Source organism: Dendrobates tinctorius, unplaced genomic scaffold (genome assembly GCF_039654945.1).
Source record: "Dendrobates tinctorius isolate UK_male_01 unplaced genomic scaffold, ASM3965494v1 ptg000098l, whole genome shotgun sequence".
Classification (NCBI taxonomy): domain Eukaryota; kingdom Metazoa; phylum Chordata; class Amphibia; order Anura; family Dendrobatidae; genus Dendrobates; species Dendrobates tinctorius.
Genome location: NW_027361766.1, coordinates 18,769,776 through 18,795,341, shown reverse-complemented (window position 1 = coordinate 18,795,341; position 25,566 = coordinate 18,769,776).

The window sequence follows — 25,566 nt, the reverse complement described above, 5'->3', positions numbered from 1 at the left end:
TGAAGAAGACAGTCACCCGGTCGGGTCAACTGTAGTGAGAGAAGTGTCCGTGGTAAGGCCAGAGCCTCCTGGCCTGGAAGAGAGCAAGACCACGTCCTTCAAGACTGTGATTGACATTCCAGAAAACATGCAAGACGCCTGTGCAGAGGAAGGTGTACATGAGGCTTTCAAAGAGGCGCTCAAGGCGTGTGAGGTGCACTGGGCACCTGAGACACGGCAGTTAGTGATAATATCCTCCAGAGAAGATACAGCAAACCGGGTAGCTGTCCTGAAAGAGATGCATTTGCAGTGTCTCCACGTCAAACAGTTGGTCAGGCAGAGTAATGTGAAAGCTGCTCGACGCCTGGAGTTAGCCAGGGAGGCTATGGATCGGCTGGGTTTGCAGATAGACGTGGTTCCGGTACCCAAAGCTCTGATTGGGAGAATCTTTGGAAGATCCGGGAAGGTAATGCAAGACCTTGTGAATATCTCCGGTGTGGTGAGGGTGAGGATCCCTCCTGTTGATGAAGACCAGGTATCCAGTGAAGTGGGTAGAATTCCAATCATGGTGGATGGCTCTATGGAGAGCCTGAGAGACTTTCGGATGCTCATGGAGTATCGAGTGGGGTACCTGCGAAAAATTGAGCAGTTGAGGCTGGACCGTCAGCAAATTAATAAAGAAGTACGGAATACCAGGTGGCGGCCGCCTGCAACCCAACAAGATGTAAGGACCCGAAGAGTTCCAACAAGAAATGACAGGGCAGATGGCCGAAGAGTGTCAGCAAGTGGTAGTTCGACTGGCAGGATGACGGTGAGAGACCGTAGTTCCTGTGAGACGCTGAATGAGTCAGACTCAGGCCAGACAGTAGGGCCGATTAGGACTGATGACCGTACCAACCGGGAGAGCCGGTCAGTGGGAGAACGGTCAGGTGACAAAGCGCACTCTAGGAGGGTGGTGACTAAACATTGTCTGATGACGCAGACAGACTGCAACTGGAGGGTCAAAGACAATGACCGATATTTTGACCGCTGGGGGCGGGGGAGGCCTAACGCAGAGATGAGGCCGTATGACAGAAGGAGACGGTTCTCTCGACCTGGGGGGCAAGGTGTAATGAGTGCCCGGTCTCGAGATCCTGGTGTAGGATTGTGTGTTCAACCCCACAAGTTTGCACAGAGGGGCGGGGTATGTGGTGTAATTACTACTGTGTCCGCTAGGGCAGTGGTCCCCAACCTTTTTTGCACCAGGGACCGGCTTGAACCAAGACCATTCGAGGTGTGACAGGGGCTGGGCTTTGGTCATAAGGGGGCGGGGCTATGGACGCGGTTGTAGTTTAGCAGTGCATACTTATCATTTAATTATAACATTTTTAATGTGACTCAACTCACCATAGGTTTTGATTGAGTGGGAGCACCTGGCTTGTTTCTCTGTTTCAGTGGGAGCACCGACTACTTCTACTGATGACCGTCACTGCTAAAGATGATTGGAACCTACAAGGAAATGGAGCATTGAGCACTTAAGAAAAATTGTACTGGAGTACTGTACATGCTGATTATTTTCTAATCATCAGAAAATGTATGTGTGGTCCCCCCTGTCCTGTCCAGCTCTGTGTGGCTCCCCCTGTTGTATGCATGGCTCCCCTGTCCCATCCTTGTATACATGGCTCTGCGCCCATCCTCCCATCCTTGTATACATGGCTCCGCTCCCACCCTCCCATCCTTGTATACATGGCTCCGCTCCCATCCTCCCATCCTGTATGCATGGCTCTGCTCCCACTCTTCTATCCTGTATACATGGCTCCCCTGTCCCATCCTGTATACATGGCTCCGCTCCCACTCTCTCTCCGCTGTATGCATGGCTCCGCTCCCACTCTCCCGGCCTCCCTTGTATATATGACTCTGCTCCCACTCTCCCTCCCTTGTATATATGGCTCCACTCCCAGTCTCCCGGCCTCCCTTGTATATATGGCTCTGCTTCTACTCTCCCTCCCTTGTATATATGGCTCCGCTCCCACTCTCCCGGCCTCCCTTGTATATATGGCTCTGCTCCCACTCTCCCTCCCTTGTATATATGGCTCTGCTCCCACTCTCCCTCCCTTGTATATATGGCTCCGCTCCCACTCTCCCGGCCTCCCTTGTATATATGGCTCTGCTCCCACTCTCCCTCCCTTGTATATATGGCTCCGCTCCCAGTCTCCCGGCCTCCCTTGTATATATGGCTCTGCTTCTACTCTCCCTCCCTTGTATATATGGCTCCGATCCCAGCCTCCCTTGTATATATGGCTCCGCTCCCAGTCTCCCGGCCTCCCTTGTATATATGGCTCCGCTCCCAGTCTCCCTTGTATATATGGCTCCGCTCCCAGTCTCCCAGCCTCCCTTGTATATATGGCTCCACTCCCAGTCTCCCGGCCTCCCTTGTATATATGGCTCTGCTCCCACTCTCCCTCCCTTGTATATATGGCTCCGCTCCCAGTCTCTCGGCCTCCCTTGTATATATGGCTCTGCTTCTACTCTCCCTCCCTTGTATATATGGCTCCACTCCCAGTCTCCCGGCCTCCCTTGTATATATGGCTCCGCTCCCAGTCTCCTGGCCTCCCTTGTATATATGGCTCCGCTCCCAGTCTCCCGGCCTCCCTTGTATATATGGCTCCGCTCCCAGTCTCCCGGCCTCCCTTGTATATATGGCTCCGCTCCCAGTCTCCCAGCCTCCCTTGTATATATGGCTCTGCTCCCACTCTCCCTCCCTTGTATATATGGCTCCGCTCCCAGTCTCCCGGCCTCCCTTGTATATATGGCTCCGCTCCCAGTCTCCCGGCCTCCCTTGTATATATGGCTCCGCTCCCAGTCTCCCGGCCTCCCTTGTATATATGGCTCTGCTCCCACTCTCCCTCCCTTGTATATATGGCTCCGCTCCCAGTCTCCCGGCCTCCCTTGTATATATGGCTCCGCTCCCAGTCTCCCGGCCTCCCTTGTATATATGGCTCCGCTCCCACTCTCCCTCCCTTGTATATATGGCTCCACTCGGCTCCCCCATCATACTTACCCTCACATCGCTGACCTTCCTTCCCGTCGCTGAACCTCCCTCCCTGCATCTCGCGGCGCTTCAGCTCCTGTGCGGAACGGTCACGTGCTACCGCTCATTAAGGTCCATGAATATGGACGCCACGCCTAAGGGAGAGGAGTGGCGTCCATATTCATGACCTTAAATGAGCGGTACACCTGACCGCTCAGCGCTGGATGAAGCCGCCGTGGGATGCAGGGTGAGTATCAGCTGCTGCACCGCCGCCGGCTCCCCTTCTGTCCACGGACCGGCAAGGGCACTGCAACGGCCCGGTGCTGGGCCGCGGATCGGTGGTTGGGGACCCCTGCGCTAGGGGGCGCTGTGTGGATGTCCCAAGAGAGAGGATGAGTGGCAGAATACTGAGTGGCCGTTGTGTATCTCAAAGTGGGTGGCTTTGAGATGAAGGCTTGGTTATGTGCTGATCAGCAGAGCTGATCTTTCGTGCCTATCTGTTAGGGAGAAGCCTTCAGGCAGCTGGAGAGATGGGCAGGTTCTAGCTGCCTACAAATCCACCCAGGGGTGTGTCTGATAACACCTATAGTAAAAGGCTATGTGAGTATGTGAAGGACCTGTGATGAGGTCATAGCCATGTGACCCGGTGGGCATGGCTACGGACCATATATGGTGGCCAGGGTAGGTCACATGGGTGAATGCTGGGACCTGATTGGTCCAGTTTGGAAGGTCCCGTGAGGAGAAGGATCTCCTCACTAACAGCCTGTGGAGCGGCTGTGTGTGAGCAATGGCGATGTGTGCCTGAGAGCTCCCTGGAGGGAACTAACGTATGCGATGGTGAAGCCGCATAAGGAACCCTGACGGGTGAGATAATGATGAGGCTGAATAGCCTATATAACGGACGCTATGCTGATATGAACTTTGTGGTGCTTCCTTTGGTTTATGCTGAATAATAAACCTCACGGACTGATATGGTTTTATGGAAAGCCCGTACCGGATATGATTTATTTGCTGCCAAGCGAGTGTCCCCCAACCTTGAATGACAGCGCTACCTCACACTAGGTACATAATGGGGAAAAAGTGTATGTATGTATATATGTGTGAATGTCCGGGATTGGCATCTGCACTGTCACAGCTACAGCCACAAAATGTTGCACAGTCACATGTCTGGACCTCGAGAGCGTCATAAGCTATGTTGTGAGGCGAAATTTTAACCCTGCATGTTCCAATTCACCAAACAATTTGGCCTATTTTTCTTATCATTTTTATGGCGTTATCGTCCTTCTGTAAAGCTGGAAATAATACAATTTATTACCGTGCCAACACAGACCACCCTCTGACACAGACTGCAGGGGGAGCCCAGTATCACACAGGATGGGATTAGATACACAGCTCAGCAGTCAGTATCACACAGGAGAGGATTAGACACATGGCTCAGCAGTATCACACAGGATAGGATTAGATACACAGCTCAGCAGTCAGTATCACACAGGATAGGATTAGATACACAGCTCAGCAGTCAGTATCACACAGGATAGGATTAGATACACGGCTCAGCAGTCAGTATCACACAGGATAGGATTAGATACACGACTGAACAGTCAGTATCACACAGGATAGGATTAGATACACTGCTCAGCAGTCAGTATCACACAGGATAGGAATAGATGCACGGCTCAGCAGACAGTATCACAGGATAGGATTAGATACACAGCTCAGCAGACATTATCACACAGGATAGGGTTAGATACACAGCTCAGAAACAGGATGTGCCAAAGGAGAGGACATTTTCATTCCAAGAATTCCACTCATTCCATCTGATTTGTTTTTTGATTTTAAATGCCTCCAGTTTCCAGTTCAACTGCTTTTTGCAATGTCCATTAACAATGCTCAGGGACAGTCCTTGAAAGTAGTAAGGATCGATTTGCAATCTCAATACTTTTCTCATGGTCAACTTTACGTGGTCTGTTCAAGAGTTGGAACTGCCAAAAATCTGTTCATCTTTGCACCGAAAGGAAAAACCAAAAATCTTGAATGAGTTGAAAATAAAATGCTATCAATACTTGGGTAATCGTTTAGTTAATTTGTGTTGCAAATCTGTAGTGTAAAATGTTTTTATGTGCAATATAATCATTATAATTTGCTATAACTAGCCACAGTTGGTTACTATGCCCAGGCAACGCTGGGCTCTTCAGCTAGTAATATAGTAACTGACAACCAGCACAGATTCATAAAATGAATGATAAGTCATGTCTAATCAACATGTTGTGTTTCTATGAAGAGGTGAGTGCAAATCTGGATGTTGGTAATGTGGCTGATGTGATTTATCTGGACTTTGCAAAGGCATTTGATACTGTTCCACATAACAGCTTTATACTGAAGCTACAGAAGTAGGGACTAGGGGAAACTATATGATGTTGAATAAGGATCTAGCTAAAAGAAAGGTAACAAAGTGTCACCATAAATGGTACACTCTCTAAATTGGTTACAAGTAAGCTGAGCAGTAGTACTTAATGTCAAGCAGCAGCTGCAATAACAAACAAGATTTTAGGGTGTATAAAGAGAGAAAGAAAATCCTGTCATCCCAACGTATTGTTACCCCCTTTATAAATCAGTTGTGAGGCCACATCTAGAATATGGGATCCAGTTTTGGGCTCTACATTTAAAAAGGATATTCAGAAGTTAGGGTCAGTTCAAAAGTGGACAACTAGATTGTTACAAAGGATGGAAGGCCTCTCATATGATCAGTTGGAAAAGTTGGGCTTGTATTGCTAAGGCTACTTTCACACATCAGGTTTTCGGCGTCAGGCGCGATCCGGCGTCGTGCCGGAACGCCGGATCCGGCAAATGTTTAGTAAAACCGGATGTGACGGATCCGGTTTTCTGCCGGATCCGTCTTTTTCTTGACAGACAAAACCGGATCCGTCTCATCCGGTTCATCCGTTTTTCTATCCGTTTTTCGACGGATTACGCCGGATCCGGTTTTTAAAATTGACCCTTGTGGCCTTCCGAACGGGATTGGCTACTGGAAAACTATATATAGCATGTTCCTACAGCCCTTCTTTGACAGGTTGTAGAGGAGAAAGTGCAGGTTGGAGAGAAGAGCAAGTACTGGCGAAGATGGATGTTGTCATTGGAAATATTTTGAAGAATTTGGCGGATTTTACAGCGGAGGCAAATCGTTTGAGGGTGATTGTTCTGGAGAAGGAGAGAGCGAGACAGCAGCGCATCAGGCATCGTAGACGACGTTTGTGGATCCACCCCATCACAGCCAAGAGAATGACGCGTGGGGTCTATTCTACACTATGCATGGACCTTCGACGAAACCCGGAGAAATTTTTTGGATATGTTAGGATGAAAATGGAGAATTTTGATTACTTGGTGGAGCGCATTGCACACCTCATAAGAAAAGCGGACACCTATTGCCGCTTCTCAGTTTCACCCGCAGAGCGTCTGATGGTGACTTTAAGGTAAGCCACATTTATTGGATATGATCGCATCAGAGCACACTTTCACTGCAATCTTGTTGGTGGTAATTTGTATCTCCAAGTGTTATAGGTCAGTTTTGGTATGTAATGCTGTGATTTAAAACTAATTTATTGTTTGTTAATTCCCCACAGATTTCTTGCAACTGGAGAATCCCTTTCGTCACTGCATTTCCAGTACAGACTCGGGATTTCCACCATATCTGGAATTGTGAAGTACACATGCCGTGCACTGTGGGACTCCTTAGCTGAAGAGTTTTTACCAGAGCCCACAACAGAGAGGTGGATTGAAATTGCTGACAAGTTTCAACAGATATGTCAGTTTCCCAACTGCTTGGGCGCTGTGGACGGGAAACATATCCGCATTGTAAAGCCAGCTGGATCGGAATATTTCAATTACAAGAAATATTTTTCAATTGTCCTCATGGCCATCGCTGACGCGGAATACAAATTTATTGCGGTTGATATTGGGGCCTATGGCCGCTCCAATGACTCTCAAGTTTTCAAACTGTCTGCCATGAGGCGTAAACTGTATGGAAACACCTTCCAGTTCCCACCACCTAGACCGCTGCCGCAAACATCTGGTCCACCTATGCCATTTGTCTGTGTAGGGGATGAAGCCTTCCAGCTGTCAGAACACCTTTTGAAACCGTACTCTAGCAGAGGATTGACAAGACCAAAACGCATTTTTAATTACCGCCTCACAAGAGCAAGAAGAATGGTTGAATGTACCTTTGGTATTCTGACAGCCAAATGGCGGGTCCTATTGACTGCGATCAACCTCAAGACAGAAACTGTGGACGAGGTGATCAAAGCGTGCGTGGTACTCCACAATTTTGTTATCTGCAAGGAACCCATTTCCATTGAGGACACCTCTGAAGAAACCACCTTGCAAGATTACCATGACATTACCACTAGAAGTTCTGTGACGGTTTCAGTAATGAGGGACAATTTTGCACTATACTTTATGTCACCTCAAGGCAGAGTACACTGGCAGGATGACAGAGTGTGAAAGATTTGTGCCCAACCAAACTTGTGTACCTTCTGTACCAACAGTATATACCTTTGCCAACCAAAGTTGGCTATCTTGTCATGGTCTCTATTTTTAGCTTTAGGCCACAGGTGTGTACCTGGTTGTGTTTTATGCAAAGTATTTCACCTTTTAACAAAAGTTGTGTACATTGTTAGGAAATCACCAACAATAAACACAACTTTTTAGGTGAAATACTTTGCTTCAAACACAACCAGGAACACAACTGTGGCAAAAAGCTAAAATTTACCCACAGTTATATACCTAGTTTTGAATACTATTTCACCTTTTAAATACCCTGTATTTAACCTTTTTCGCCGCAGAAAGAAATGACAGACAACCAGTGTAAAATAATTTAACTTTTATTGAAAAATGTTTTTTTTAGTAAACTTTTTTAAAATTTTAATAAACATGTTTAATAAAAATTTGAAACTATAAAACTGAAACCATAAAACTGGTCATTTTTATTTAAATACACACATTATAATTCTGTGTAGTGTGTGGTGGAAATACTGCTGTAGGGGCTGCGGGACACTTCGACACTGGGAGTGTGGAGAGAGGACTGGGATCGTGGTGGGGAAGGAACAGTTAGAGGTGAAGGTGTGGAAAAAACTACAGAATGGGTGGACATGTGGGAAGCAGAAGAGGTGGTGGGTGGTGGAGTGGAGGGTTGGGCAGGGACTGTAGGAGCAGATGATGTTGATAGCAAGTTGTATGGGGAAGGAGTTTGGTACGGGGCAGGTTGCTGGAAGTGGGGAGATGTCTGATACGGGGCAGGTTGCTGGAAGTGGGGAGATGTCTGGTACGGGGCAGGTTGCTGGAAGTGGGGAGATGTCTGGTACTGGGGAGTTTGCAGGTACTGGTGAGGTTGCTGGTACTGGTGAGGTTGCTGGTACTGGTGAGGTTGCTGGTACTGGTGAGGGTGCTGGGGAGGTGGATGGTGCTGGGGAGGTGGATGGTGCTGGGGAGGTGGATGGTGCTGGGGAGGTGGATGGTATGTAATAGGAGGGGGAGGATGGAAAGTGGCTGGAGGTGGATGGTATGTAATAGGAGGGGGAGGATGGAAAGTGGCTGGAGGGGGTGTAGATGTAATAGGAGGGGGAGGATGGAAAGTGGCTGGAGGGGGTGTAGATGTAATAGAAGGGGGAGGATGGAAAGTGGCTGGAGGGGGTGTAGATGTAATAGGAGGGGGAGGATGGAAAGTGGCTGGAGGGGGTGCAGGTGGAGGAACTACTGTGGTGGGAGGAGGAGGAGGTTGGGAGGTAACTTGCTGGAGAGCAGCGTGGCATGAATGCATTACATGCATCTGCTGGGCAGGAGAGAGCGTTTCCATGCGCTCCACAACAGACCTGAAAAAGGTGTGGTTTGGCGAAGATCTTGCTTCTGAATGCATGGTTTGCAGAAGTGTCTTCACCTCCAGAATGCTGGAGTTGATCTGCTGATAGCCTGCAGAGATTTGCTCTGACAAGACTTTTAGACAGTTCTGGAAAGATGCATTCAGATGCAAGAACTCTGGCGCATAAGTCTTTTCCTGACCCCTCTGCCGCTGCCGCCCAGTACCCGCAGGTGTACTAGAGGTGGCAGGGGCAGAAGGGTGGGGTAAAGGGAAAGCGATCTCCTCACCAGCAGCTTCATGTAATGTAGGCAGCCACGATGCTCCTGTGCTGGTGGATGGGACAGATGGGTCGAATGTGTTGGAAGGCTGGGAAGGTGCAGATGTACCGGGGCGGTCGAAGTGTCCCTCGGTGCCGGTCTCCTCAGGGATCGCCTCAGAAGGGTCCAATCGTGCCGGCTCCCGAGTGCTGCTCACCGTGCTGTGGAATAAAGAGAAAAAAAAAAACAATTAAAATACTGACATGGTATGGCCCTGGCTGAAAAAAAATTTTACATCTAACATTTTTTTTCACATGTGGTGTGTAATATTTACCTTCTGGTGACCATTGTTTCCCGGAGGAACGACAGGGCTTCTGCGTACTTGTACTTGCTCCTGCGTCCTCCAGATCCACTCGGGGCCCGCATCTCTTTATTGAACTCCTTCTTGAAACGATCCCTCACAGACCGCCACCGCTTCACAATTCTGTTCCCTGAAACGAGAAAGGAGTGGTTAGTATACAACATCAGTGTTTCCCAAACTCCAGTCCTCATGGTCCCCAGGGGTCATGTTTTCAGGATTTCCATAGTAAATAGAAATCCTGAACACATGATCCGTGGGGACCACGAGGACTGGAGTTCGGGAAACACTGGTTTAAATCAAGCAAACGGTACTGTATATACTTACGCTCTGTAATCTGGGCCCGAACATCGAGGTCCTCCCAGCGGCCCACAAGGAGAGAACAGATTTGCTCCCAGAGTCGTCGGGTAACGATCAGGTCAGCGTGGCGGCGGTCAGCCATATTCCAGAGCGGCTCCCTTTCTCTGACGAGATCGATGAGGCGGTCCACATCAATCCCTCCATCCTCAACGTCAGAGTCGGGAGCACGCTGTGAAGGCTGTTAAAGAAAAAGACAAAAATAACATAATTAGCCTCCACAAAAGAAATGAAATAAAAAGTGCAAAAAAACAAAGCAAAAATATTTATACTTACACGCTGGTGACCGCCGCGTTGCTGTCGCCGACGACCCTGGGAGGCACTGCGAGGACCTCTTGGCCAAGCACCAGATTGGGAAGACTAGAGAAGAAAACAAAAAAAGTTATGTCTTTGGATGTAGGCATTTGTTTGCTGTGTGTGGTCTGCAGAACATTGTTTTCTATGTGTAGTGTGATGTTGTGTTTCTGCGTTTGATGCAAAAAACTTACCAATTGTGAGCCCACTCCAAGTGTCTGTCCACCCCTTCCTTCTTCTTCTGGGAGCTCCTCTTCATCTTGTGATTCCTGTTTTGAAATAAAAGGCCATGAATAGACATATATTACAGAGAAGATGGATTTTGGAAATAAAAACTTACCGTCAAACGCTGACGATGCGAGGGAGGGCTCCCAGACGATGATGTGCTGTCTTCCTGGTGGCCACACTCCATGCCTGTGGGTGGTGTTCCAGCTGCTGCCATTGCTGCTGCTGCTGCTGCTGCTGCATCTATTGGGCGGCTGTTGAATAAAGAGAAACAAAGGGCCAATGAATATCTTGATATTCAATAGCCCTAGTTTGGAGGAATGGGTGATTTGATAATTACCGTCTCTCATCTGCTGCTGGACTCCCCTCCCGTTGTTCAGCATGCTGCTCCAATTGGGGTGGTGCTGATGGTGCTGCTGCAGATGTCTCCTGCCTTCTCCTGCGCCTGGTTGCTGTCTTGGGTGGCATGTTGGGTGTGGCTGTGGGTCCCACTGTCTTGCTTTTATATATGTCTTGTGGGCAGAGCTACTGAGCATGCTCAGACCAAAAAACCGGATCCGGCCGCCGGATCAGGCTTTCATAGGATCCGGCGCATTGCGGCGCTCATAGGCTTTCATTGTGTGAAAAAGCCAGACGCGCCGGATCCGGCGTGTCCGGCTTTTTCGCCGGAGACAAAAAACGTTACAGTAGACGTTTTTTCCAGACGCCGGATCGCGACACATTGCGACACATTGCCGGATCCGGCGAAAACCGGATGAAACGCATGGCCATCCGGCGCAAATGCAAGTCAATGGGGGGGAAACCGGATCCGGCATTGCATTTCGCCGGATCCGGTTTCTGTCAAAAGCGCCGGATCGCGCCTGACGGCGAAAACCTGATGTGTGAAAGAGGCCTTAGAAAAAAAGACTTCTCAGAGGAGATCTCATTTATATGTATAAATACATGTGTAGTCAAATGACAGGCAAATGACTTTTTCCTTCCAAAGACCAGGGGACACTTATTGCAGGTGAAAGAAAGGTGATTCCAGCAGCTAAGTAGGAAAGAGTTCTTTACAGTTAGAGCAGTCAGACTGTTGAATGCCCTGGACAGGAGGGTTTCACGTCCCCCTGAAAGACCTGGAGTTATACAGTCATATCAGGTAATGAATCACAGGTCTTCTTTAGAGATACTGTGAGCTGTGTCCCATATTAAATGGACTTAGTTTCCTCTCTGTGATGGACACCGCATCAAACTCACCACCAGAGACTGTATGTGTGTTCAAAGATGTGCTGGGGAAACCAGAGGACTCCTGCAGTGGAATGTGAACATGGCTGAAAGTGTGCTGCAGGAAGAACAGGACCTGCAACACGTGACCACTGGGGGAGTGACTGGGGGCGGAGCTAGGTCCCAAACTCCTAGCAGGGATGGGGGACCCAGCAGAGTCGGGAGAATAGTCAGTAAAGCCGAGGTCAGACCAGAGAGCAGCGCAGTAACAAGTGAGTAGCACGAATAGAGTGGCAAGAAGCAAGCCGGGAGTCAGAACCCAGAGAGAGAGCAACTCAGTACCAGGGGAACAGGTGGACGCGAAGTCAGGAATGTAGCCGGGGTAGAACCAAGAGTAACACAGAAAGTACAGAATCAGCAGATGAATATCAAATGGGAAACAGACCAGGTCATACACAGAGCAATCGTACAGAAACAGGCAATATACACAGGTATACAAGGGTCAGCTACTAAGCCAGGAACGGATGTATCACTGATAATGAGCATAGCACCAGTGCGGTTACATACAGCCCTCCCCAAACCAAGGAGAGGACAAATAGGATTAACCCTAGAAGGACCGTAACAGAAATTCCAGGCAGACCATAACAGTACCCCCCTCTCAGCGGGGGGCCACCGGACCCCCCCCCGGCTTCTCAGGATGCCTGGCATGAAACGCCTGGAACAGATGATCAGTGTGTACCAAATGAGCCAGGACCCACGACTGATCCTCTGGACCATACCCACTCCAGTGTACCAGACACTGCACGGTACAGCGCATCCCTTGGGAGTCAACAATGCGTGCCACCTCATACTCCTTGTGACCCTCCACCAACACCGGGGGAACAGCAAAGAATCCTCCTCAACCATTCCCAAGGGTTTTAAAAGGGACTTGTGGAACACTTTGGACATTTTGAATGAAGCTGGGAGACGTAACCTACAGGCTACCGGATTAATAATCTCTACAATTTCGTATGGACCAATGAACTTCAGAGCCAACTTGGCAGAGGGAACCTTGAGCCTTATGTTACATGTGGATAGTCAGACCTTCTCCCCAACCTGAAATGTAGGACCTGAGACTCTTTTCTTGTCTGCAACAAACTTATACTTCCCCTGAGCTTTGGAGATGTTTAGACGGACCTCAGCCCACAAACCTTTCAAACACTGCACAGTCCCTTCAGCCCCAGGACAACCAGAGACCAAGCGTGAGAACTCCCCAAAATGCGGATTAAACCCATAGTTTAGAAGGATGGGAGATATACCCATGGACTGACTCACACGACTGTTGAAAGCAAACTCAGCCAAAGGCAAAGCATCACACCAATCATCCTGCCTGGTAGTTGACCAAACACCGCAGAATTTGCTCCAGTGACTGATTAGTACGTTTGGTTTGCCCATTAGACTCAGGGTGATAAGCCGAGGAAAAAGACAAGGCAATCCCCAATTTTTTACAAAATGCCCTCCAAAACTTGGCCACAAACTGCACACCTCTGTCAGATACCACATTCATCGGCACACCATGCAGACGGACCACGTGTTGCACAAACAATCTGGACAAGGTTTCTGCTGAGGGCAAAGCAGATAAGGGTATGAAATGAGCTTGTTTAGAAAATTTGTCCACCATGACCCACACAACGGTATTACCCCTGGACGAAGGGAGATTGGTAATAAAATCCATGGACAGATGAGTCCATGGTCTATCAGGAATTGGCAAAGGCACCAATTCCCAGGCCGGCCGGCAATGAGTGCTCTTAGAACGGGCACAAACCTCACATATAGACACAACATTCCTGACATCAGCAAACAGTGAGGGCCACCAAAAAAACCCTTGCCACAGCCTCCCGAGTGGCCGAAATTCCCGGATGGGCACTCAATGATTCATGGAATTCCCGAAGGAGCCTAAGTCTAAATTATTCCAGGACAAACAATTTCCCAACCGGCTTAGAACTAGAAGCAAGAGGCTGGACCTCAGAAATCTCTTTCTCCGCAGTATCGTCCTTTCCTTTGATAGGGATTCTCAGATCACAAGGCCCCCAGGGTCTTATTTCTACCTTATATACTTATATGTTGTCCGCGGGCTCTGATTCTGCTTTATCTTCAGTAAGGGAGAGGTGGAGGTCTCTAGTTCCAGATATCCAAAATGGAGATTGGGAGGAGATCCTTGATTCTCCAACCGGGGTGTTTCCATCAGACAATAATAAAATGACTCAAATGCATATAGTGCACCAGTCATACCTGACCCCACTACGGCTATTTAGGATGGGGTGGTCCCAATCCTCAGAATGTTTAAGATGTCATACAATAGATGTGGATTTTATACATATGGTGTGGGGATGCCCAACTATTCTGTCCTTTTGGAGCGAGATGACCTCGTTGTTAACCTCCCTCATAGGTACTCCTGTTCTTTTCACTCCATTGGCATGTCTGTTTGGTGTGCTGGAGGAAGAGATATGGGGACACCACGTTAGAATTTTCCTGCGGGAGACACTTTTCTTTAGCCAGGAAGATATTGGCTTTACACTGGATGGGTAATCAACATCCTTCTCTTAGAGCTTGGATTGAACTAGTAAATTCAATTATACCTTATGAGCGGACACTGTACCAGAATAGGGGTTGCTTGGGGAAGTTTAATAAAATTTGGGATGTATGGAATACATCTCACCTTACTATATCACTAGATAGTGGTCTGTTATTAGCATAATAGCTGTGGTGAAGAATATATTGGCTTATACTTTATAGTTTTATGATGTCATCAGTTCTATGGAGGTTGTTTTGGCAGGAGGGTAGGAGTAGTTTTTTTTGTATTATGTTAGATATGTTGGTTGTAATGTATCATTCTGGGTTATGCATAACCAAACATTTGTATAGATGAATAACGAGTTCTTGTAACTACTCCTAGATTATCCATGGGCCTCGCAAGAGTGTGAGGACCTGTGAAATTGAGATCTGTACAAATAACTCAATATGCAAACTTGTTGGTTTTCTTCCTTTATAGATGCTATGAGGATCGTCTATACATTGCATTGGTTATTTACAAAATGTGTACATCTGTTTGTTGTTTAATAAACAAATTAAAAAAAAAAAATCTCTTGCTCCAATTCTGACGAAATCTCGTCCACAACCACCCCAAGTTGAAGAATGGAGGATGGAGGTTCGGGAGGAGACACTGGATCAAAGCTCCGGGACAAAGCAACCGCCTTAACATCTTTAGACCCCGGGCAAAATGTAGTGGAATATTGAAACCGGGAAAAAAAAGTGACCACCAAGCCTGCCGGGGAGTCAATCTTTTGGCAGACTTGATGTAGGCTAAATTTTTATAATCCGTGACCACAGTAATAGGATGAGCCGCCCCGTCCCAAAAATGTCTTCACTCCTCAAAAGCCAACTTGACTGCAAGAAGTTCTCTATTGCCCACATCATAATTTCTCTCTGCTGAAGAGAACTTATTGGAAAAGAAAGCACATGGTTTGAGACTGGTCAAAGTGGCGGGTCCCTGGGACAAAACCGCCCCCACCCCCAACTCAGAAGCGTCAACCTCCACAATAAAAGGTTCAGATGGATTCGGCTGAACCAACACCAGGGCTGTCATAAAACACTGTTTCAACTTCAAAAAAGATAATACAGCGGACGTTCACCAATTTTTTACATCTGCACCCTTCATCTTGAGATCAGTGAGCGGCTTAACCACCTGAGAAAAACCCCTGATGATCTTCCGGTAGTAGTTTGCGAACCCCAAGAAGCGTTGCAAACCCTTCAAATCCCGAGGCTGAACCCAATCCCTAATAGGCTGCAACTTCTTGGGATCCATGCAAAACCCCTCATTATAAACAACTAAACCCAAAAATGACAATTCTTGTACAAAAAAATTAACATTTTTCCAATTTTGAAAAGAGTTGGTTCTCCCTGAGTCACTGAAGAACAGCACATAAATGTTGCAAATGGGTCTGACTATCAGAGGAGTAAACTAAGATGTTGTCAAGGTAAATAACCACAAAGTGACCGATAAGGTGTGAAAACACCATATTAATGAAATTTTGGAAATGGCCGGGGCATTTGTCAGGCCGAAAAGCATAACCAGATTCTCAAAAAGACCTTCTGATGTGAGAAACGCCGTCTTCCTCTCGTCCCCCTCTTGAACCCTTATCAAGTTATAGGCTCCCCGTAAATCCAATTTAGAAAACCACTTCGCCCTTGATAATTGGTTACAGGGATGAGAGGGAGTGGGTACGTGTTTCTCACAGTGATTTTGTTAAGTTCCTGAAAGTCGAGGCAAGGACGCAAACCACCAACTTTTTTTTCACAAAGAAAAAGCCAGCCGCCACAGGAGAAACAGAAGGACGGATATGCCCCTTACGGAGACTCTCAGCAATATACTCCTTCATGGCCAGCCGCTCAGGACCAGACATATTAAACAACCGGACTTTGGGCAACTTAGCCCCAGGGATAAAATCGATGGCGCAATCAAAAGATCATTGTGGCGGTAGAACCTCAGCCTCGCTTTCAGAGAAAACATCTTCCAAGTCCTTCAGGTACTCCGGAATACCTTCCAGACGATACAGATACAGATCTCAAGGGTTTAGCTAAGGACACAGATTTATAACATTGGTTGGTATAGTTTGACCCCCATTGAACAATTTCCCCGGTTTCCCAACTAATAACAGGGTTATGACGTTGTAGCCAAGACATTCCCAAAACCAACCCCGCAGGTAAATTGTCCAGCATAAAGCAACTTATATTTTCGACATTAACTGGGCCCGCCTTGAGTGAGAAGACCTCTGAGACAAAGAGGATTCCCTCCTTGGTGAGAGGAGATGAGTCAGTGGCCACAATTTTGACTGGAGTCTCAAGCCTAACTGTCCCTATCTAAGGCTACTTTCACACTTGCGTTTTTTTGCTGCGCGTTTTTTGCGCACACAAACGCATGAAAAAAATGCATCATGCGTTTGTGTGCAGTTTTTTTTTGCAGGTTTTGGTGCGCTTTTAAAAAAAAGCATGCTTTTTTTGCGCATACGTGCGCATTACAATGCGCACGTATGCGCACCCATAGACTATAATGGGTATTTTGCTGTAAAAAAACCCTTTGTGTGCGCATGTGTTTTTTTGGGGCAAGTTGGACGCACAAAAAATGCAACAGGATGCATTTTGTGCGCCCGAGCGCACACTACAAAAAAACGCATGCGCATACAAACGCGTACAAACGCATGTGCAGGGGTGGCATTTATGCACATGTAATCTAAGTACATGTATCAAAGTACTTCTGGCAGTTATAACATGGATGAATGTGACACGCATCTCTATGCTTCTAACCAGCTTTTCCAATCTCTGCTCTGAATCCACTCCTGTGTCTCCATTCAATGTCAGCAAGCAGTTAATCCTGAATGCTATCTATGTGTTTTCAACTCTGCAAGCTTATATCTGGTAACCAGCTTTTCCAATCTCTGCTCTGAATCCACTCCTGTGTCTCCATTCAATGTCAGCAAGCAGTTAATCCTGAATGCTATCTATGTGTTTTCAACTCTGCAAGCTTATATCTGGTAACCAGCTTTTCCAATCTCTGCTCTGAATCCACTCCTGTGTCTCCATTCAATGTCAGCAAGCAGTTAATCCTGAATGCTATCTATGTGTTTTCAACTCTGCAAGCTTATATCTGGTAACCAGCTTTTCCAATCTCTGCTCTGAATCCACTCCTGTGTCTCCATTCAATGTCAGCAAGCAGTTAATCCTGAATGCTATCTATGTGTTTTCAACTCTGCAAGCTTATATCTGGTAACCAGCTTTTCCAATCTCTGCTCTGAATCCACTCCTGTGTCTCCATTCAATGTCAGCAAGCAGTTAATCCTGAATGCTATCTATGTGTTTTCAACTCTGCAAGCTTATATCTGGTATATAGTTTTTTCAACTTACTCTGCTTGTCCCCTTATGTTGTGAGGTCAAGAAACTTTTCAAAGTGCTTTATGATCCATGTAGTGCTGGACATGTGTTTATTTGACCACAACATTTTATTGGGTCCTGGTGTCTCAATTTAGTGTGATTGATTAACGAGAAGAGAGAGAGCCACAAAAAAAAAAACTTAGCCTCAACCTCCTATATATTCAGACCTAGCTAGGGGGAGCATTTATGCAGGGGTGGCATTTATGCACATGTAATCGAAGTACATGTATCAAAGTACTTCTGGCAGTTATAACATGGCACTTAGACATACATTAGGAGTACAACAAATATATACCATATGCATTTGTGTAATTTATATCCTGGCCGCTGCATTCACACACATCCACCGCCCTGGCATTAACTCTCCACACTCCATCCATATTGGCCCCTCGCTTCTTTCCTCTCCTATGTATAGCACTCACGCTCTTTTCACATTGTTAAATTGCACAGATCCAGCCAGTCCCACCATTCAACACCAGAGACGCTCTCACAAATCACTTAACCATCTGCTCACTCTTTCTATCCTCCTCCTAGTCGCAGGAGACATTGCTCCCAACCCTGGTCCCCCATGTTATAGAAAGTCAAACCCCCCCACTGCTACACTCAGAAACCCCTCTAATCTTATTAATATTCCCTGCATGCCATCTGTCTCTCTTAATTGTGCACTTTGGAATTCTCGCTCAGTGTGTAACAAACTCTCCTTCATTCATGACTTCTTCCTTTCTAATTCTCTTAACCTCCTGGCACTTACTGAAACCTGGATCCAGCAGTCAGACACTACCGCTGCTGCTGCTCTTTCATACGGGGGGCTACACTTCTCTCATACCCCAAGATCAGACAATAGAGCTGGTGGAGGCGTTGGTCTGCTCCTATCACCAAAATGTACCTTTCAGGTTATCCCTCAAGTACCCTCACTTGTCTTCCCTTCTTTTGAGGTCCATGCCGTCAGACTCTACACCCCCTTCTCCATGCGAGTGGCGGTGGTGTATCGTCCTTCCGGCCCCTCCCATCAGTTCCTGGATCATTTTGCCACTTGGCTTCCACATTTTCTCTCCTGTGACATCCCTACCCTCATCATGGGAGATTTCAACATCCCCATTGCTCTTCCCCTCTCCCCATCTGCTACTCACCTTTTATCTCTAACCTCCTCATTTGGCCTTTCGCAGCTTACTAATTCTCCAACGCATGAAGACGGAAACTCCCTCGACTTGGTCTTCTCTCGGCTTTGTGCAGTGGATGATTTTGCAAACTCCCCTCTCCCGCTCTCTGACCACAATCTTCTTTCATTCTCTATAAAGAACTGCCAGGCTGCTCAGGTCACCCCCACTGTCCAGACTTATAGAAACATACAGGCCATTAACACCCAGAAACTTCTGAAGAACTTGCAGTCTTCATTGGCCCCTATCTCCTCCCTCTCATGTCCTGATTCTGCATTGAAGCATTACAATGAAACACTTCAAACTGCCCTGGATGAATTTGCACCCCCTATAAATAGAACACCACAACACAGACGGCGACAACCCTGGCACACGGTGCAAACACGTTTCCTGCAGTGGTGCTCCAGGTGCGCCGAACGTCTGTGGAGAAAATCCAATCTACACGAAGATTTCATCCATTTTAAGTTTATGCTTAGAACATACAACACTGCCCTTCACCTCTCCAAACAAACCTATTTCAACACCCTCATCATCTCACTGTCCAATAACCCGAAACGTCTCTTTGACACTTTTCATTCCCTACTCAATCCAAGAGTTCAGGCCCCAACCACGGAGCTCCGAGCTGACGATCTGGCCAATTACTTCAAAGAAAAAATTGACCAGATCCGACAGGAAATTATCTCCAAATCCCCTCATACCATGCACTGTCCTCCCTCCCCCACTGCATCTAACTCACTCTCTGATTTTGAACCAGTCACAGAAGAAGAAGTAAGCAGGCTCCTTGCATCTTCTCGCCCAACTACTTGCACCAGTGACCCATTTCCGTCACATCTCCTCCAGTCCCTTTCCCCTGCTGTCACCCCTCACCTAACTAAAATATTTAACCTCTCTCTCTCTTCTGGTATTTTTCCCTCCTCATTTAAGCATGCCATCATACATCCACTACTTAAAAAACCATCCCTCGACCAAAACTGTGCCGCTAACTATAGACCTGTCTCTAATCTTCCCTTCATCTCTAAACTCCTGGAACGCCTGGTCCACTCCCGTCTTATCCGCTATCTCTCAGAAAACTCTGTTCTCGACCCTCTCCAATCCGGTTTCCGCTCTTTACACTCCACTGAAACTGCCCTCACTAAAGTCTCTAATGATCTGCTAACAGCTAAAACAAATGGTCATTACTCCATGCTAATTCTCTTGGATCTCTCTGCAGCATTCGACACTGTGGATCATCAGCTCCTCCTCACTATGCTCCATTCCATTGGCCTCAAGGACACCGTTCTCTCCTGGTTCTCCTCCTATCTCTCCGACCGCTCCTTTACTGTTTCTTTTGCCGGTTCCTCCTCCTCTCACCTTCCCCTTACTGTTGGGGTTCCTCAAGGATTGGTTCTAGGCCCCCTCCTCTTCTCCTTGTACACTGCCCCTATTGGTCAAACAATCAGTAGATTTGGTTTCCATTACCATCTCTATGCTGATGACACCCAATTATACGCTTCTTCTCCTGACATCACGCCAGCCTTTCTAGAAAACACTGGCGATTGTCTAAACGCTGTGTCTAATATCATGTCCTCACTATATCTGAAACTGAACCTGTCAAAGACTGAACTCCTTGTGTTTCCTCCCGCTACTAATGTACCTACACCCGACATTGCCATTTCCGTCTGTGGTTCCACTATTACTCCCCAGCAACATGCCCGCTGTCTTGGGGTCATACTTGATTCCGAGCTTTCCTTTGCCCCCCACATTCGATCACTGGCTCGCTCTTGTCATCTGCACCTCAAAAACATTTCTAGAATTCGACCTTTTCTTACTTTTGACTCTGCAAAAACTCTTACTGTTTCTCTTATTCATTCTCGTCTCGACTATTGTAACTCTCTTCTAATCGGTCTCCCTCTTACAAAACTCTCCCCTCTCCAATCTGTCTTGAATGCTGCAGCCAGGATCATATTCCTCACCAATCGTTACACCGATGCCTCTACCTTGTGCCAGTCATTACACTGGCTACCCATCCACTCCAGAATTCAGTATAAACTTATTACCCTCAACCACAAAGCCCTCCATGGCTCAGCACCACCCTACATCTCCTCCCTTGTTTCAGTATACCACCCTACCCGCGCCCTCCGTTCTGCTGATGACCTGAGGTTAGTATCCTCAATAGTCAGAACCTCCCACTCCCGTCTCCAAGACTTTACACGTGCCGCGCCAATTCTTTGGAATGCACTTCCCAGGTCAATACGATTAGTCCCCAATCCCCACAATTTTAAGCGTGTCCTGAAAACGCATTTATTTAGACTGGCCTATCGCCTCAACACATTAACCTAACCTATCCCTGTGTGGCAGAGCCAAAAGTTTTACCATAACCAGGTTCCCAGCATCATGTTCCCACATGCTTTATGCATCCATTAGCCCTCTGTGTCTGTACTGTTACACACTTAACATTATGGCTGGTCCATACAATCAGGGCAACTGTTACCACCCACCTTTCGTGTCTACCTCTTTCCTCATAGACTGTAAGCTTGCGAGCAGGGCCCTCACTCCTCTTGGTATTTGTTATAATCTACTGTATGTGATTATTGTTATGCTGTAATGTCTATTGTCTGTACAAATCCCCTCTGAAATGTAAAGTGCTGCGGAATATGTCGGCGCTATAAAAATAAAATTTATTATTATTATTATGTGTATGCGCACCTATGCTAAAGTATAGAGGAAAAACGCATGCTTTTTTTGCACTAAAAAACGCAAGTGTGAAACCAGCCTTACTTTGAGTTACCAAGGAAGAGTCAATCAGGTTGATGGTAGAGCCACAATCAACAAAAGCCATGGTGAGGGACAGATCGCCGTCTACACCCAGCTCCACCTGGACTAGAATCTTAGAAAATGAGGAAAATTGTACCTGAAGGTCTGTGTAACTTCCTTGACCGTTACCCAGATCTAGACGTTTCCCGACAGCTTGGCAGATGAAGGACTAGAAGGACAGTCCTTTTTCCAGTGACCTGGAGCTCCACAGTAGAAACATAGCTGTTTTACCCTGCGGCACCTCCTCTCCTTCTCCTTGAATGAAACGGCTCCCACCTCCATGGGTTAAGCAACTGACGATGTATCATCTTTGCTGGATTGTATAGGGGTTTCCAGCTGCATCATCCCCCTGGCACGAAGCCTACGGTCCATGCGGACAGCCTGTGTCATGGCATCCTCAAGGGAGTCAGGAGGAGGATATTATGCCAATGGGTCCTTCAGGTGTTCAGATAGGCCCCGTCGGAACAAACCCCTGATGGCTGCATCATCCCATGATACTTCTGCAGCCCAATGCCTGAACTCTGAATAGAACTTTTCGGCTGAGTGTTTTCCCTGCGCCACACTCATAACCATGTCCTCAGCCAAACGCACACGATCAGGCTCATCATAATTGTGCCACAGGGCCTCAAAAAAAAAAAAAAAATCGATCTACAGACACTCTTTCAGGGGCCGTGGGAGAGAGAGAGAGAAAGCCCAAGTGTCATGATCCATGCTGGATTATGATAGATTTTGAATAAGTAACCTTTTTTTTTCCTTTGAGCTGGTTGCTTGGAGTTGGTTTTGCCCCCGGTGGCCATTGGGGTTATTGCATGGTGGTGTCTTTTGTTCTAGTTTGCCCACGGTGGTGGTTAGTGTTATTGCACATGATAATGAAGCAGGTGTGGTTCCTTGGGTCCTGCCTATAAAGGTGTAGCAGGTGGTTTCACTCATTTCCAACCAAGACTGGTGAAGGAAGGAATTACAGAGAGTTGTTCCTTGCAGCTCTGACAAAGCTTGGAGAAGTAGCAGCTATTCTGGAGGAAAGCTGCATTCTGGTGGTGGACTCTGTTGCTGGGAGCAATAGCAACAGAGCAAAGCTAAGTGGTGTTTCCCTGTTTGTATTTTACCCTGGTGTGTATTAGTACAGCGGTGGGGCCAGTGCCTGCACCACCCAGCTCCCTAGCAAGGGATAGGTGTAGGGTGTGCTAGGGTGACAGGTTCTGGCTCGGCGACAGGTGAGGAGCCTGTATAGGGAACATTAGGAGTGTGAGGGACACTGACTCAGGGGAGTGCAGGAGGTCTCCAGGTCCCCATCCCCTATCGCCAGGCCCACCGTTGTAACTGTTTCCCCTTCCCCCGTGTCTTGTTGTTTTAGTTACCGGCCTGCGGGTCGTGTCACACAAGACGGGTCCTCGTGACACCAAGCCTGCAGAGCCTCCCTTAATGAAATAATGACTCCCACTCTCTGACTCTCATCCCCAAAGAACGGGGTTGCAGTGAAAAAAAACAACGTACATCCTTCCCTGAAAGCCCCACATTTTTTTTTGTCCCCAGAGAAGGTGTCAGGTAATTTAACTTGCGGTTCAGGGGTGATAAGAAAGACATCACCGGTACTGTCACCCCAAGCTCCAAAGGAGAAGGCACCCTGCATGGCAGCAACTTCCCTCTGAACTTGCTGCTGAGACTGAGACAGGGTTCTCTGCTCAACAGACAGCTTTTGCATCATCTGAGTGAGATTGCTAACCTGTTCAGACAGAGCACGCAGAAGATCCATAACACACACATTAATGTCCCAGAAAGCCCCACACAGAGGGAAAAACTTTTAGAGGTCAGTGATAATGTGATGGACATCGTATCAGACTTACCACCGGAGACTGTACGTGTGTCCAAAGATGTGCTGGGGAAACCCGAGGACTCCTGCAGTGGAATGTGAACATTTCTGAAAGTGTGCTGCAGGAAGAACAGGACCTGCAACACGTGACCACTGGGAGGAGTGACTGGGGGCGGAGCTAGGTCCCAAACTCCTAGCAGGGATAGGGGGACCCAGCAGAGCCAGGAGAATAGTCAGTAAGGCCGAGGTCAGACCTGAGGGCAGCTGTTGTGAGTTCATTCTCCCCTTCGTCACTGAGGTCTGGTGAACTCCCTATTCTGGTAAAGGAAGGTAATGAGCCTGATTATCAGGCACCTGAGCCTAATGATGATGACTGGATGAGTGGAGTCACGGACTGGATATAAGGCTGCCGACGCCCTTCTGCCCTGCGGGTGATTTCTCTGTGGACTTCTAGAAGACCAGTCTGATTCCTGCTCCTCTAAAGCTAAGTTTTCTGCTTTGCCTTTTTGCATTTGTGTTTTGTTTTTGTTTGCCTTGCTTTTCTGGATTCTGCCATTCCCTGCTGGGGTGAGCTGAATCTCCTTTTGCCGGTTGCTCTGTCTTCAGAATATTCCTGAGTACTGACATAGTCTTTTTGAAGCCTAGCGTCTTCAGGGCCTTTTTCACTGTCAGTCTGTTGGCTCTTATTTTCATAGGGTTTTTCATGGATTGCAGACAGCAGCGTTCCTGTCCTTTCCTATCTAGTTAGCTTGGGCCCCGTCTTTGCTCAGTCTATCTTTCAGTCTGTGTTAGTGTTCTTTCTTCTTGCTTCACCGTTATTATATGTTGGGGGCTGCCTGTTGCTTTGGGGTCTGCTCTGGGGCAGTTTAGATTTCCCTTTCTGTCTTTAGGCTATATAGTCCTCCGGCTGTGATCGAGGGGTCTAGGGCATCGTAGGAACCCCCCACGGCTACTGCTAGTTGTGTTGATAGGTTCAGGGGTCTGCAATCCGATAGCTGCCAACTTCTCTGGTTTTCTGGACTTAGCTAGCATTTCTGTTTTTGCCTCCTACGGTGACTCATTCATAACAGGCAGCGCAGTAACAAGCGGGTAACACGAATAGAGTGGTAAAAAGCAAGTCGGGAATCAGAACCCAGAGAGAGAGCAACGCAGTACCAGGGGAACAGGCGGACAGGAAGTCAGGGACGTAGCCGGGGTAGAACCAAGAGTAACACAAAAAGAACAGAATCAACAGATGAAAATGGGAAACAGACCGGGTCATACACAGAGCAATCGTACAGAAGCAGGCAATATACCCAGGTATACAAGGGTCAGTACTCAGCCAGGAATGGACTTATCACTGACAGCGAGCATAGCACCAGTGCGGTTACTTATAGCTCTCCCCAAACCAAAGAGAGGCCACAGAGGATTAACCCTAGAAGGACCGTGACAAATTCCAGGCAGACTATGACACTCTGGTGCTGAAGAGGTTAATGACCCTTTCTATGCTGGTCAGAAACATACAGCTCCATTTCAGCTGCTTCTGATCTGGTTATTACCTCTTCCTATAAAAACTCGTTAGACCTTCTTGTCCCTGCTGGTGAAAGATTTGTCTTCCTGTGCTGTGATCTAAAGCTGAATTGTTGGAGAAGAGTTGTAGTTTTCTGTGGTTTGCTGTAGTATGTGCATTTGGTCCCTGTTCCCATTTAGTTCATTCCTCCCTGTCCCTATCTTCCTCATTGTTGATTAGTGCTTTTTTATGTTAGAGTTTTTCTGTTATCGTTGTTTTGTCTTTGTGTCTTGCTTACCTTACATTTCTGTCCCATGCCTCATAGTGTGGTGGAGGGGACAGATCAGCGTTTATCAGGAGCACAGTAAGGTCCGAGACTTGGGCCTCTCTATAATCAAGACTACCACTGGGACAGGGATAGTTAGGGTCGCAGTTCCAGGGACAGTTTGAGGTCCCCCTTCCTTACCGAAGACCATCGTTGCATGGCAGCCCTACCACAAGAGGTAGTAATGGCAGACACTATAACAGCTTTTAAAAAAGGGCTGGATGATTTCCTCAGTACACATCACATTGTGCGTAATAGATAATTTAGTGACAAAGAAATCACAATTGGTGGAGAAAGATTGAATTTGATGGACCTAGGTCTTTTTTCAACCTTAAGGCTGAGTTCACACGTGGCGCTTTTTTCGCGTTTCCGCGGCGGTTTTAACCGCGCGATTTTGCCGCGAAAACGCGAAAAATAAGCATCCCATGCATTCCTATGGGATTCCGCAATGCTGTGCTAATGCTGCGGTTTTTACCGCGGCGGAATCGCTT